The sequence below is a fragment of the Bidens hawaiensis genome, unplaced genomic scaffold (genome assembly GCF_021521415.1).
Source record: "Bidens hawaiensis isolate Kalapana, Puna unplaced genomic scaffold, B.hawaiensis_p1.1 tig00006555_1, whole genome shotgun sequence".
Classification (NCBI taxonomy): domain Eukaryota; kingdom Viridiplantae; phylum Streptophyta; class Magnoliopsida; order Asterales; family Asteraceae; genus Bidens; species Bidens hawaiensis.
In genome coordinates this window covers 160,909-171,116 of record NW_027491442.1, presented here as the reverse complement: position 1 = coordinate 171,116, position 10,208 = coordinate 160,909, and the positions used below count along the sequence as shown (strand labels likewise).

The window sequence follows — 10,208 nt, the reverse complement described above, 5'->3', positions numbered from 1 at the left end:
CTGAGCTAGCTCCTCTGTTGCCGGAAAGTATAATAGTTGGCTCTCATGTAGCTGAATCATGCCAGACGTAATTAGTTGTTGGTCGATATTGTATATAGCCAAGTGCATTTTTGTTTTATTAAATGTGGCTATGCGGGTGCCTACTCTACCGAACAAGCTTACATGTCAATCTTTGATCAAATGGAAATTGACTTGTCAATCTTTGATTGGTCTTTCTAAATAATTAATTATTTCTGAAAAACAAAACCCTTTGATTATTTAAGAAGTTTGATCAAATTAAGTATTTTGAAGACTTTAATTTCCTCTATAATAACATAAATAAATAGCATAGCAAGGAGAAAAACTAAACTCTAAATTACATGTTCCATTTCATTCTAATGTTAAATAAGATATTAAACAAAGGGTTTGACTAATTGAACCCTTGGCTCCCACCACCACCAACATAAACATTTAGACTTGAACATATATTAAAGGTTTCCTTAAGTAGTTGAGCTATATACCTGTATGCCTATATCTAACTACAGCCACCCTCCATTCCCATTTAATGCATTATTAAACAATCCCACACCCTATTTATCTCTCTCTACACATCTCCCACCGTTAACTATCCCTTATCTTCATCATTGTAGCCATTCGAAAAACACACACATATATACACACTTCAGTTTTGTTTGATTAGTGTGATCCATGGATCATACTAATACTGTAGATATGGAAAAAGAGAGACTAACAGCTGAGCTAGACATCAAAGACTCAACCTCCATCGTTATTAAAATTCGGCGAAAGCTACCGGATTTTTTACAGTCCGTTAAGCTCAAATATGTCAAGCTAGGTTACAACTATTCATGTAACACTGCAACACTTGCAACCTTTATTATTATTTTACCACTATTCACTGCCACCTTTATTCAACTCACCGGACTAAGGCTTCAAACCTTAACCCTAGTCTTCACCAGCTTAGATACCGCTACCGGTCTATCCGGAGTGGTAATTTTACTCTTTTTGTCGGGAGTTTACTACGCGAAACGCCCGACTCGGGTTTATTTAATTGATTTCGCGTGTTACAAACCCGAAGAAGAATTTAAATTGTCGAATGAGGCGTTTACGAAAATGTCAGAAGACTCTGGTTTTTTTGAGCAGGAAACCATGCATTTCCAGAGAAGGATTGCGTCCCGCTCCGGAGTGGGAGACGAGACGTATTTCCCTAAAGGGATACGAGCTCGGCCTCCGCAGCTGACCATGCAGGAAGCTAGAGCGGAGGCCGAGCTCGTCATGTTCGGTTCTCTTGACACACTACTCAAGAAAACCGGAGTTGATCCCCGTGAGATCAAAATCTTGATTGTCAACTGTAGCCTTTTTAATCCGACGCCTTCTTTGTCGTCAATGATTGTTAATCATTACAAGCTTCGCCCGGATATTATGAGCTTTAATTTAGGCGGCATGGGCTGCAGCGCGGGTCTAATTTCGATCGATTTAGCTCACCAGTTACTGAATTCAAACCCGAACTCCTACGCAATAGTTGTAAGCATGGAAAATATCACTCTGAATTGGTATTCGGGTAACGAACGGTCTATGTTGTTATGCAATTGCATATTTCGAATGGGCGGGGCCGCAATGCTAATGTCGAATATGTCACGAGACCGTGTGCGCTCGAAGTATGAGCTCGCGCACACGGTCCGGACGCATAAGGGTGCAGACGACAAATGTTATAATTGTATTTACCAGAGAGAGGATGATAAAGGTATAATAGGAGTTTCGCTCGCCCGCGAATTAATGGCAGTTGCGGGCGATGCGCTCAAGACGAACATAACCACGCTCGGGCCGTTGGTGTTACCGTTTTCGGAACAGTTAATGTTCTTTTTAACCCTTGTGAAGCGTAAAGTTTTTAAAATGAACGTGAAGCCTTACATTCCGGATTTTAAATTAGCGTTTGAGCATTTTTGTATCCACGCGGGTGGGCGCGCAGTGTTGGATGAGATGGAGAGGAATTTGAATCTGATGGAGCGGGATATGGAGCCGTCGAGGATGACGTTGCATCGGTTTGGGAACACGTCTAGTAGTTCGTTATGGTACGAGTTGTCATACGCAGAGGCAAAAGGGCGGGTTTTGAAAGGGGATCGGGTATGGCAGATAGCGTTCGGGTCGGGTTTTAAGTGTAATAGCGCGGTGTGGAGGGCGTTAAAATCAGTCCCAGCCGGGTGTCAGAGTAACCCCTGGGCTGGTTCCATTGATAAGTATCCGGTTAAGATTCCAGCTTGATTATTATTGATTAATTTGTGAAAAATGAAAACCTTAACAAGGTAAAAATGCTATTTGATGATATTGTGCATTATTAGTTTTTTTTACAACAAAAGGGTATTATTATGTTGTTTGAAGAAGAGATTTTATTACATTTATTTTGTTGATGTTATTGTATAGTTATATGTGCTTCAGTAAATCATGGTGTTTAAAATATTTGAATATTGAAAAAGTTTTTTGACTTTTATATCAGCAGTTCTCGTGACAATTGTCGGTCCCACTGTCCTGAGGTCTGATTTTTCTGGTTTGTTTGTGACAATTTCTAGGATTGCATGTTAAGGAAACTTTATACTTTTTTTTACAAGAAAATTTCTATAAACACAGCCCAAAAAAAAGGCAAAACCACCCACAAACACCAATTACATAAACGTAAACCGACACCACGAATCCCAAGACAGGGAATACTTATCAAACCTATTGGAAAACCAGAAAAAACTTAGGGATTTAATCTCACTAATTAAATCACCCACCCTAACAATTTTACGATCAAAAACACATTCATTCATAGCTTTCCATATTCGCCAACAGCTGATAATAACAATACCTTGAAAAGCAGTTTTAGCATATCCTTTAAGCCCAACATAATTATGCATTTCCATCAGATCATCCATGGAGAAGGCAAAAAAATTATTAATACCACACCATGATGCAATAGCTTGCCAAATAATCGAAGCCACATAACAAGAAGTGAAAATATGCTCAACTGACTCGTCTCCAAACTCGCATAAAACACAAATCGAGCGCCCCACCGAAATCTTCCTATACGATAACGCGTCCACAGTCGGAATTTTACCCAAAACAGCTCTCCAAGCGAAAATATTACATCTAACCGGAACCCATCTACACCACCGAAACGACCCCGAGCCACGGAAACCACTCTCGGCCCGAATAAGATTTTTAACAGTTCCGACAGAAAAACCACTAGACCCACCACCGACCCACCTCCAATAATCCTCTCCATCCGGAAACACCATCGGTGTAATAGAAGCTTCCATACTGCCAATTTCATCCAACACTATCGAATTCCTCTCACCATCTATCCATCTCCAATCAAACACCAAACCGTTCGGCCCTTTAATAACCCGATCCGAAACCAAACAATTTTTAAACCTTTCAACTTTAAAAGCATTACAATAAACATCCTTTAAGGGCACTGAAGTCATCCAAGGATCCAACCAAAATTGAATCGCACCCCCCGAACGAACTTCTCCCTTAAAAAAATTCCGAAAAGGAACATTTCCGACTGAAAGCTTATTCACCTGTTTAGCTATATTAGCCCACACCCCATTACCCAACCTACCAATTGGTAACCCACCCCACCCAACCGACGACCTATGAATAGCACAAATAACCCTCTTCCAAAGACCATTTTCACTCTTATACCTCCACAGCCACTTACTTATCAAAGCAACACTGGAAACACCAGTACTACAAATACCAAGTCCCCCTTCCTTTATCGGCACCGCAACTCTCTCCCACGCAACCCAATGAATTTTCTTAGACTCCACCGAGCCTCCCCAAAGAAACTTCTTATATAACGAATCGATCTTCTTAATAACCGCTTTAGGAACAACATAGAGTGACATATAATACACCGGTAAACTCGAAAGAACCGACTTAATAAGCGTAACCCTACCTCCAATCGATAAAGTTTTCACCTTCCAAGAATCCAACCTATTATGAATGATATCCACCACAGGATTCCAACTAACAATCCGATTCATATTCGCCCCAACTTTGAGCCCTAAATACTCAAACGGAAACTCACCTTTCCTACACCCAATAACGTTCGCCATGCACCCTATCTCATCATCCTCCACACCCACACCGAACAAAGACGATTTAGCCACGTTAATCTTCAACCCGGAACATAAATAAAAACACCTCAACACTCTAATAACACACTTAATATTATCAATAGACCACTCCCCCAAAATCATCGCATCGTCCGCATAAAACAAATGAGAAAGAACCGGCCCATTGTTAGGAAGTTTGATTCCACAAAATAAACCTTCATATAGTTACTCTTGCTCCTTCTGTTTATATATTTATTTATTATTACTTTTTTAAATTTAAATGTGGATGTTAACACTTACCAATTAAGTATTTTAGGAGTATAAGGATATGACTAGAGTTAACTTGGAACAACTAGAATACTGGATAACATGTTTGAACCTTTTAAGGCAATTTTGGTTAGTAGAATTCAATAGAATTTTATAAATCGGAATTGGAATTTAAATTTATTAATAATATGTTTGATTCATATAATTTGTTGGAAATATAATCTCGAATCCATTTTTAATTTTTAATTTATTTGGATTGGAAATGTATTTTTATAATGTTATGGAATTTAACAATTTTTTTAAAAGGTGGAAGAATTCAGTCAAAGTAACTGAATTCTTCAACAGCACACCGTTGTCGCATTCGCTGCCCCCATATACACCACATGCCTCTTTTGCCGCCTCACTCGCAATACCCTGTTGCCACCATCCTAGCCACCTACACCGTCAGCCTGTCACACTCTTTGCCAGTCTTGCGCTCCCGTCAATTCAATGGTCATAGTGCAACTAGCGCCTACGACTGACATGCAGTGTGGGTGATGGTATTAGGCAACAGTGATGATAACCGATGGGTGGTTGTGGCGGCGATGTTTATGACTACGGGTTGTGTGCCCGTGGGCCGTGGCGATGGTGTGGTTGACATGTAGAGACTTCGATGATAGCTTCTAATTTCTTTATCATTGATTTTTCTCTTAAATTTATTACAAGTTTAAATTAATTAAAATTTCAATTCTTTTAAAGATTAAATCTTATGAATTCCAATTCCAAATTCAATTATTTACAATTTCTTCAAAGACCAATTCCATTTGACAAATTCAAATTTCTTTCAAAATAAAAATATTAAAAAATTTCCTCAAGCCAAAAACATGCATGCTTTGGTTGGGCAACTTCATTAACACACACAGAGTGTTTCATTCATCGAGCATGCAGGACTAGCTGTGACTAGAAGGTATTGAAAACGAAGGTCCTTCCTAACATGGCTTGTTGCAGTTTAGCAAGCAGATGGACCCCAAGAAAGACGTCCTTTGTCCCACTTCCATCCATTAGCTAGCAACACTTTTATTACTTCTTTATACATCAATCTATAAATAAAATAGGTACGCTGGTTTTTATTAATCTCAACTATTAGTCGTTGTCAGTCTCAACTAATGAATTAGCTGCTGACATGGAGTGTTAATGTTGCAAAACACACATGACCGTCATCGGTCCGCGACTAACAGAATCCTAACGTTGTTGCTTGCTGGTTGTCAGAAAAAACGCTTTTACCCGAGAAAGTCGCATTTTTGCCGGGAAACTCAACCTGAACACCGCCACAGCCACTTGAGGACCACCAACCGATTCCGACGATGGTTCTAGGGTTCCGACGACCTCAATAATTGAGGATTTTACTATAAAAAGGTTCCTAAAGGTCCGATCCAATGTTACAAAGATACTTGAGCCGAAAATATTGAGTTTTTCGGAAACATATGTGAGTTTTTTGGGCAAAAACGTTTTTCCGTCAACCTACAACTAACGGCGCTAGAATTCTGTTAGCTCGCGGACCACTAGAACAAATATGATAAAATGTGGGATCGTTATCAACCACTCTGTTTGTTGGGTCTGACAACAACCAAAAGATAATAGTTGGAATTAATAAAAACCAATACATCAATAAAAAATTAAAATATTAAAAAGTGGTAATATATATCCACGTAACTAAATAGAGACTATTAATTAGGTGTGGCTATTTTTTTAAAAAACCCACTAGAAAATACTAGGGTGTTACAATTTGATAATTTAGTTCGTTGAATTAGCTACATATGTTTCATTGAACTTGTTTGTATAAGGTATCTATTAATTATTAGACATGAAAGAGTTTAGTCTTATGTGTTTCATTGTGACAAGGACCAGAGGCAAAATGACATGTACTTTTACTTAGGGCTAGTTGCTTTTGACATGATACAATACTATCACAACCAAACCGATATAAAAGTAAATTAGGCCATGAAGGGTTGGCATGAAATTAGGTGTCGGTTTGGATCAGGTAGGTCGACTAGGAATTGATTCGGCTTAAACGAGTAGAAATTCACATGATGGTTATTTATGTAAATATGTCTAGCTTAAGAAACGTAATTTAGTGGTGCCATTCAAGTACTTCACAACCACCCTGAAAGTGAGAATAAAAATTACCTTATGTTCAGTATTTTTTAAAAATAGATGTTAATTCGATACGAATAACCACGAAAATCAGCATGTTTAAGCATGTTTGTTAAGTTGTGCCTTTTTGGGCCTTGGTGGATCATGCCATGTGGTTAGTGGGTTGTTTAAGATTAATCATCATTAAAATTAACCCTTACGCCTAGAGGTGTATAAAAAACCGGTTTGGGACCGGTTTTAGGTAAACCGAACCGAACCGGTTTGGGTTTAAAACCGGTTTCACCCAAACCGGTTCCCAACCCGACCCAAACCGTCAGTTTCAGGACCGGTTCCCCTTAAAATCTACCAAACCGGTTTTAAAACCCAACCGGTTTGAGAAAAACCAGTTTAAAACTGGCAAAACCGGTTTATAAACCGAACCGAACCGAACCGACATGACCAGGTCGGCCTATCTTGTGTCTAAACCGGTTTATAAACCGAACCGGTTTGAGTCAAACCGGTTTTGACCAGCCATTGACCAAACCGATTCGGTTTGGGTTTAAAACCGGTTTTGTACACCTCTACTTAGGCCTGTGATACTTTCCATTAGACTGCTGGGCCTGAAATATGATTAAAAGTGGTTTAGTCTTGGGTTGTAACCCCTTGGGCCAACAGTAATTGAAGAGGTAGGTCCCAGCAGAGCCCAGTTGGACCCGCAAGACTCACCTTGAAGAGGGACGTCTGCGCAACGACCAACTGCTTCCGCAGGACCCACCATGCTCAGAGAAGACCTTACGCGCAGTACGCCAGCTGTACCCGCAGGGAAAGCCTCCCAATGGTGAAGTACCCCGCTTGTTCCCGCAGTTGCGGATACAAGCCATCAGGGAAGGCTACCCGCACTGATAGCAAGGCTACACGCACAAGGCACTATTGCTACTTCAGTAGTCACCTGAAGGAATGAGCAAGGCGGGAATACTCCCGCCCAAATGAGCCAGTCCGTATGCTTCTGGAAGATCTTTTGTACTATACCTGCCAAGGTATGGGCAAAACAGACGATCTGACCAAAACAGCCCATGAACCAATCACAGGGTGACAGCTCACCGACAACAGTACGAGGAGGAGCACCCTCTAGTACTGTTTGTCACTATTAGCCGCTGCCTACTCACCAACCCTTACTATGGGACGTGCGCAGCCTACAGTTGGTGGAACAGTGCATAGCCGTCAGTAAAGGAACAGTATACAGCCGACCTTGTCACTATCGGCCGCAGCCTATCCACCAACCAGCATGGCTTGTGTGTAGCCCACTGTTGGTAGAACAGGAATACTATTCAGCCGGCTGTACCTTCTAGGAAACCTACCTTCGGCTATAAATACTCCAACACCTTGGAATGGTAAGATCATCTGATATCTCATTATCTTATCTTCTCTAGCAATCTCTTAATATACACTTATATTCAGAGCAATCTAGTCTGATTCTCACGCCGGAGGGTGGTCACAAGGAGGAACCCCCCCTTCTCAGTGACGAGCTTACGGTGTCTGTTTTGCAGGTCACCTGAAGAACAACCTTCTTTGCTGGACCTCATCCTCGTGGGAAACATTACTTAACCCCCAGATTATCCGTAGTCTGCCAAGGGTCACTTAGTGTTTCTTCATTGGCGCCATCCGTGGGAGAAAAGCTAGAACTAATTCTTAGTTTTTTCAAAATTTCTGAAGAAATGGTTAACGTTACTCCGGTCCCAAAGCCAGTAAGCGACTAAGAAACCCCGGTAACCACAATCCCAGCAACTGGGGGGAACACCGGCGGTTATACAAATTTTACGAACACTACCCCGGTTACCCAAGCCGGGACAAGTGCAGTAAACAATATTTCACTGGGGTTCACTGATGCCCAGTTGGAGAAACGGACGAGGGTCCCTCACCAAACACTCGATCAAGTTAAGGCGTAGGCCGAAGCACGTCAGAAAGAGTTCCAAGCTGAGTTGGATGAACGCTTGCGTTCACTTCAACAGGCTGACGAATTCGGCAGTACTCGCCAACATCTCAACATGAACAGTGAGTGCGAGTACTCGGACGATGAGCGGGAAGAATCCGATACCGACGCAAACCCTCGCCATAAGGCAAAAGGGAAGCGTAAGGAAACGGACTTCCAACCGGCAAGGAATTTTGGAGAAACCTTTAAACCAACGAACGCGGGGAGAAACCCACGTGACTTCTCCAAAACCTTTAGACCAACTGCTGCAAATGCAGGAAAGTCCAAGTTTGCAAGGGACATTGCGGAAGCAATCGCCCCGAGAAGTGCCAAACAAATGTCCAACATCGGCACTTATGATGGTCTATCCGACCCAGACGACCACTTGAACAGATTCTTTGCGGGGGCAACCGTCAGTAACTAGACGGAACCCACGTGGTGTTATATGTTCCAGATGACTCTGGTTGGAGCGGCCAGGGCATGGTTCGATCATTTACCGGCCCACCACATCTATGATTGGGCGGACTTTCAGAACAAGTTCAGCCAACACTTCAGCCAACAGAGGAAATATACTGAAGAACAGTGGACGATCCTCAACTGCGTTAGAGAGGAGGATGAATCTTTACTAGACTTCATCACTCGTTTCAACTCCAAAAAGCTGAGTCTGGGCAACATAAGTGAAGATCTTGTTTGCGCCGCTTTCATCCAGGGCGCCGAATACCCAGAGCTTATCCGCACATTGACGGGTAAGGACGGCATGCCGTCCACATGGGATGCCATCATGACGGCGGCCAAGCGCTTTGCCGAGACGGAGAAGCAACTGGGAAGGGATCTTCCCTAGAGTACACACCTCTACACGCAAAGGACTAGAGAAAACAATGTTCGGATCGCCCGGCAGAACAAAAAGAGGAAGCTAGGTATTTGGCAGTCAAGGGTAAACTTTGACACCTCATCCAGCTCTCGCCCTCTTGTTGGCGGAAGGGATAACACACACCCTTCAAGCCGAAAACACCGGTGGACGCCACTCACCAAAAGCGTCACGGAGATATTTGCCACCGAAAAACTACCATGGCCAAAAGCTCCAATGATCCGGCAGCGACCTAATGCGGATCAAGGCAAATCCTGTGACTTCCACGGGACAAAAGGTCATAGTACGGAGGAGTGAATATCCTTGAAGGATATTGTTGAAACATTCGTCAAGGATGGAAGACTTGCACACCTTGTGGCATCAATCAAGAAGGGAGGAAGGAATGATAACCGGTACAGAGGCAACGGACGAAAGCCCGTTGACATCAGCATCAACATGGTTCATGGCAACATCAGAGGAAGAAAAAGGCGAGCGACAGAACCATGCGCGTGGAAGGAAGCTGAGGTGCGCTTCCCGCGAGTGCCAGGAGGACCCAGCAAAGAAGGCTCTATCGTCATCAAAAGCCAGCTGGGGCACTACATCACTTCTCGCACTCTTGCTGATAACGGTGCCTCGTCAACGGTGATGTACAGGCAGTTCTTCGACAAGCTAGATGACGAAGACAAGGAATGCCTGGAAACGATCTACGCCTCGATGGAAGGGTTCGACGGCAGCACAAACACCCCCTGGGTATCCTATCTTTCCCCGTCACTCTTACGGACGGGAATCACTCACGCACAGAAGACGTGGATTTTGTCGTGATGAGGAAGCCACACCACACATACGACATTCTCTTCGGAAGAGACGGGATGGCAAGATTCAACGGCGTGGTATCTTCAGTCCACGGCATGATGGGATG

At 42.6% G+C, this 10,208-nt stretch overlaps 1 pseudogene; it reads left to right on the top strand.

The window, feature by feature from the left end:
- Positions 1-662: 662 nt before the first annotated feature.
- Positions 663-2,259, top strand: LOC143632897 (3-ketoacyl-CoA synthase 1 pseudogene; annotated as a pseudogene).
- Positions 2,260-10,208: the final 7,949 nt, after the last annotated feature.